The sequence below is a fragment of the Rana temporaria genome, chromosome 4 (genome assembly GCF_905171775.1).
Source record: "Rana temporaria chromosome 4, aRanTem1.1, whole genome shotgun sequence".
NCBI classification, from domain to species: domain Eukaryota; kingdom Metazoa; phylum Chordata; class Amphibia; order Anura; family Ranidae; genus Rana; species Rana temporaria.
The window spans coordinates 53698594-53705144 of NC_053492.1; positions in this window are offsets into that span (position 1 = coordinate 53698594).

Genomic DNA, 6551 nt, shown 5'->3' on the forward strand with positions numbered 1-6551 from the left:
CATTCCCCGGAATCTTCAATGTGGAATAGCACAGTGAGTACGGGGATAAAAAATGTAAGACCGGCATACTGTAGCTCGCGCTACGATGCCGAATGTAATGGTAGAATAAATTTTTTTTTTTTTTTTTTTTAATAGGGTGAACCCCCGCTTTAAAAAGCCAGATCTTATTAGCCTCTTTCACCCCCTTCTTTAAACAATAATGGTACCCATAGCCATACAATCGCCCACGGATCATGGCCACACACGCAATCACACAAATATTCCTTTTTGAAAAAAAAATATTCATCACAGCCCACAAACACTCCTTCACACAGTTCACTAACATCCATAACACTCTTGTCTCCTTCTTTTCCAACTTCCACAACCCATACATTACCATCTCGTACCTCAAATTTTTCAAACCAGTCAAATCCTCAGTCATTCTCACTAAATTCTCCCATACCACCTTAGCAAATCTGCGCAAATCTGCACCCCCAGGAAATATGCTCCACACTCTCCAAACCCATACACCCCTCTCTTGGACACCTCTCAGTATCACGCATTCCACGCCTCCTCTAAAAGACGCTCACTGGCAAACATCTATGTACTCCCCATCATATCCTTCTGCCTATTATCCAATTCTTTCATACTCACATTCCTCCACACTTTTTCACATTCAGCCACATTCAAACCCCCTATCCCTTCCATCTCCTAATTTTCATTCAACCACCTATCATTTTTTACACGCATAACACATATCTCTTGATGCACCACTCAAACTAAACTTTTCCACCCCTCTCTATCCTCACGTAGAAACACGTTCCCTGAATCAAACAGGCTTCTTTAGATCCTCATTACACCATTTCAAGTTTCGCAAAACACTTTCCAACTAACATACAGCCAGCCCAACTCTATTTCTTACATAACTTGACACACATGCTCACATATTTTGGAAACAAAAATCTTTCCACACACACCATTCCCTTACCACCATTCAACTTTCCTTATATTACTTACTCACTTTAAAAATGTTCTGCTTTGGACGACCAAAATAATTGTGAACATATTCTAATGATCCTCCGCAGTATCCTGTATCCTGTCCTGTGCAGGGAAAACGTAATACAACAATTGCAAAATAGGCAATATCACTGTCTTAATAATCAGAATCTTCCCCTGTAAAGATAAAGTCCTTAAAGACCAGAAATTACATTTATTTTATATTTTAGCCACCACCTCCTCCCAGCTCTCTCTCACATACAAATCACACTCAAACTTCATACCAAGGACTCTCACACTCCCCTCACATAAACTCCCTCAGTCAACAAACCATTTATCTGCACCTTGCTCACAATCTCTGTATACATCCAATCATCTTCTCAGGCACACCCATTCTCTCCAAAACTTAAACATAAAACCATGCACAACCCAATCATATGCTTTTTCTAAATAGTCAACTCAGCTGCCATTTGCTTTCTGTCTTTGCCGTCCCACAATACATCCCTCAAACACACCACACTTTCAGAAATCATTCTCCCAGGCACCGCACACACTTGCTAGTCACCAACCATCCTATCAATCACTTTACATAGCCTAATTGCAATTACCTTTGCTATTAACTTATAGCCAACATTTAACAGGGAAATAGGTCTCCAGTTCTTTAGGTGTTTTTTATCCCATTTCTTATATAATAAGACAATTTGGCTTTTAGACATATACCTTGGCAACTTCCCCCTTTTCAAGACTGTCACAGAAACCTCATGCACACATTGTGCAATCACATTCCAAAACACGCTATAATCAGCAGGCAAACTATCCATACCACGTGTCTTCCTTCTCTTCACTCCTTTCAGACCCAATTCTACCTCACACAATTTTACATCCTCACTCAACACATTCCTATCCTCATCGCCAAACACATATCCACTTGCTTCAACACATCCTTCTCCACACTCACATCTCTCGCTTTCTCTGAAACTAAATTAGTATAAAACTTTAACACTTTCCTTTTTTTTTTATTAGTATAAAACTTTATCATTTCCACTCACCTCACAATCATTTTCATTCAACACACTTATCAATTCACTTTTCTCACCATACACTCTCTTAAAAAAAACTTGGTGCATTTGTCATCTTTAACAACCACTCTTGCTTAAAGGGATACTAAAGGTTTGTCCACTGTGCAGTTCATTTTGCACAGAGTGGCTCTGAACGTCCTCTTCTGGGGTCCCACGGCGGGTCTTGCGGCTCTTCCCCCTCTGGGAAGCTCTTTTCCAAGGGGGTTACCTTGCGGGCACGCTCCCGTGTGATACACTCGGCGGCCAAAGCTGCCCAGTGTATGACTCGGCCCCGCCCCCCGGAGTGCGGTGTCAATGATTTGATTGACAGCAACAGGAGCCATTGGCTGCACTGCAATCAATCACCCAATGAAGAGCCGACAGGAGCTTGGGGAAAGCAACGCAGGATCACGCCTATGAAGATTTGAGGCTCAGGTAAGTAAAACGGGGGCTCAGGGGGGGGGCGATGACTGCAAGGTGTTTTTTCACCTGAAAGCATAGGTTTCTGCCATCAACACAGGCAGTGTTCACAGGGGAATCATCAATTGTCTTCTCCCGGTGAGTGGGGGGGAGGGGCACTGGCAGAAGTATAGCAACAGCTAGCGATAATCGCAAGAGAATCCAGCAGGTTGGTTGTACCCAAGTTAATCGTACATTCAGCCTTCTCATTAACGGTTCGAATCTTGGCTGGTTCTTGTTGAAAAGGCAGAGATTCAAACCGTGTATGACTGGCCCTAGGCTAGGTTCACATCTATACATTTTTTATAGTGTGTTTGTAGATTCACAGAAATGCACTACAATCAATTTAACATTTTTTTCCTATGGGTCCTGTACACATCTATGTCCTGCAATGCCGTTTCGAAAAGGTGCAGGGATTTTTTTCATATACAGCATGGTGAGTTTGTGGCTTTATAGATTTCAATCGAATTGCATGAAAAATGCATATACGTGCTTTTTTTGGTTTGTTTTCTTGCATGCGTACAGATACGACTTCCCAAAAAATGCAAGAGGCATTAAGTACTTCCTGCCCAAATGACAGCTACAGCGTGGGCTTACTTTGCCGGGAGGCCATCATATGATGTTCTCCTGTGATCACGCTGCCCTCACGCCCGCTGTGGCATGCTCTGTGATCGTGGAGTGTTTCGTTTTTCACAGCGACCCTTTACCACGTGATCAGCTGTGTCCAATGACAGTTGATAATGATGTAAACAGAAGCTGGTTACCAGTACTCCTTTCCTCATGCTGTCAGTGTGAGGAGATCCGATAACCGGCTTCTGTTAGGCTCCATTCACACTAATGCTTTTTTTGATGCATTTTGCAGAAATGCAGGGACATTTTTTAACATGGTTTCCTATGGAACATCAATGCTTTTTTGGGGCTCTGCGTTTTTGAAAAGGGTCAGGGACTTTTTATCCTGCAAAAAGCAGCGTTTTGCATGTAATAGAATTCAATGGACCCGCATCCAAAACGCAAGTACCGCAAAACAAAAATCGTGGTAAAAAAATCTGTAAAAACGCACGTCAAAAAACGCAGCAAGCAACGCTCAAAAGCAACATGCATAGGTGTGAATCAAGCCTTAAGGCTTGGTTTACACCTATGAATTTTTTAGCACGTTTTCAGTTTTGCAGAAATACCCTACACTCCATTTAACATGGTTTCCTATGGGTCACGTTCACATTTGTGCATTTTATGGAAAGGACCAGGGATTTTTCTTCTGGTTTTTGGTTCAATAGACTTCAGTGAATCAACAATATGTATTGAAAAACACAAAATGTACCTGGAATGTGCAAATTACAACCTGAATAGGTGTGAACCAGACCTAAAGGGACATCTACACTGATAATGAGGGCACTGATTCTCAGTGTCCCCATTATCAGTGCAGTCCCAACAGTGCCCACAAGTGCAGCCTATCCTTGCCCACCAGTGCTGCCAATAAGTGCCCACCAGTAGAGTTGAGCGGACACCTGGATGTTCGGGTTCGACGGGTTTGGCCAAACTTCAGGAAAAAAGTCTGGGTTCGGGACCCGAGCTTGACCCGAACTTGACCCCGAACCCCATTGAAGTCAATTGGGACCCGGACTTTTGTTAGGGGGTTAGGGTTAGGGGGTTAGGGTTAGGGTTGGCTAGAGGGCTGCAAATGGCAGCAAAATGTCGGGAAGAGCATGGCAATATAATTCTCTCCCCATAAGAACAAGCAGGAACCTTGCCTTAAACTATCTAATGCAGAGTATCTCACAGAAAGAAATGCAGTGCTGGTGCAATATGCAGAGTATCTCACAGAAAGAAATGCAGTGCTGGTGCAATATGCAGAGTATCTCACAGGAACATATGCAGTGCAGCTGCAATTTGATTTGTGAACCAGGACTGACTCCTATATAATTCTCTCCCTATAAGAACAAGCAGGAACCTTGCCCTAAACTATCTAATGCAGAGTATCTCACAGAAAGAAATGCAGTGCTGGTGCAATATGCAGAGTATCTCACAGAAAGAAATGCAGTGCTGGTGCAATATGCAGAGTATCTCACAGGAACATATGCAGTGCAGCTGCAATTTGATTTGTGAACCAGGACTGACTCCTATATAATTCTCTCCCTATAAGAACAAGCAGGAACCTTGCCCTAAACTATCTAATGCAGAGTATCTCACAGAAAGAAACAGTACTGGTGTAGATTTCTGAAGCAGAATAGTCCTATCTAAATCTCTCCCTTAGATCAGCAGCAGCCTTTCCCTACCCTAGCTAAAGCAGAGTGACAAGGGGGGGGCGTGGCCAGCACGGCATGTGAACAGACGCTGGTTCACAGAGCTCCGCACTGATCCTGTAATCATCCGGTTTCCGGCACCTCAAACACCCGGATTTTTTCACCCTGGACGGTAGGGGAACCTCCCCCCAGCACCCTGCATTGCTCGGCTCACTCCCGGAGGGCATGATGACCCGGGGACAGAGGCAAGACGGTTCGAGGCCGGAAATCCAAGATGGCGCCGCCACGCCATCAGCCCAGAGAGCGCGCGGAGGGGACAAGGGGAAAGAAACTGTGAGTAAAGCCCCAAAAAAGAACAAGGAGGGCTCCGGTGACCCCCCCAAAGATATGAGGTACTATGCCCAGAAATTAACAGGGAAACCCCCGGAAACGAGCGCGCAGCCCATGGATGATTGTGCCCCACACAGTGACACTGAGATGGAGGAGGAAGAGAATGTACAGGGAGCAGGGGCCATATTGGATCATACTGAGAGCAGCGCAGGGCTGCAGTGGGATACTGAGGAGCCTGAAGTGGAGGGGGGAGACCAGCCCACTCTTGCTGCTATACTAAAGGCAGTGAATAAATGTACAGCCTCTGTAAATGGATTGCGGCTCAGATTTGGAAGTTTGGAGGAAGAGGTAGGCCTGATCAGACATGACATACAGAAAATGAGGGAGAGGACCACGGCTGTGGAGGGAAGGATCAGTGACCTGGAAGACAGAATGCCCCCATTGATTAGGGAAACCCAGAACACCTCGAGACTGGCCAGAGCGGTTGATATGCGCGCAGAGGATTTTGAGAACCGTCTCAGACGCAATAACGTTCGCATAGTCGGACTGCCAGAAAAGGTGGAGGGCCGTGACCCCACGCAGTTTGTGGAGCAATGGATGGCCGAGGTGTTCGGCAAAGACTCTTTTACTCACTTGTATGCGGTTGAGAGAGCCCACAGGGTCCCAACTAGGCCTCTCCCGCCGGGCAACCCCCCCCGCCCGATCCTGGCCCGCCTGCTGAATTACAGGGACAGAGAAATTATACTGCGGCTGGCTAGGGAAAAGAAGAATGTCCAGTTTAACGGTACCCGGGTCTCATTCTACCCGGACTTCTCTGCGGCGGTACAGAAAAGCCGTGCCCGGTTCACAGAAATAAAGAAACGCCTGCAGAAGGTGCAGGCCCCTTATGCCATGTTATACCCTGCGAGACTCAGAGTCATTTTGAATGGTCAGGCTCACTTTTTTGAACACCCTGCTGACGCCTCGGACTGGCTGGATGCTAACGAAGGGGCACTACGACAAGTCAGGAGGCCCCCTGCGGAAGAGGACTGATACTTGCTCACATTAGCACACGATTTACCAAAGTTGCCCCTTGGAGGAGGGCTATGCCGGAAACACACAACATCCTTTACTCTGTTGCTCTGAAATGCGAGTTCGGAAACACTGTTATTGTTGCACCCAGTACTGAGGAGTGCAGTGGCGGCGGCCACTGGTGCTGCTTACCTGGAAGGTCACAGGGACCTGTTGTCCCACGGTTTTAGGGGCTGCCCGTTGGCACCCCACAGTTTGAGTTTGCAAAGGTCCTGGGAGCAGGGGGGCACACACCCTTTCCAGGCGGTTGGCCTGCAGCGGAAGAAATTAGCGAAGTGCTCGGATGCACGGATGTCTATCTTTGCTCTCTACGTTGCTTCAAATTACTCCAGAGCTTTTTTTGTCCTATTTTTACCTGTCTTTTCTTTTTTTTCTCATGGGAGGTCAAGCCTTTCCCTCTGCACCTGGCATGTCAACC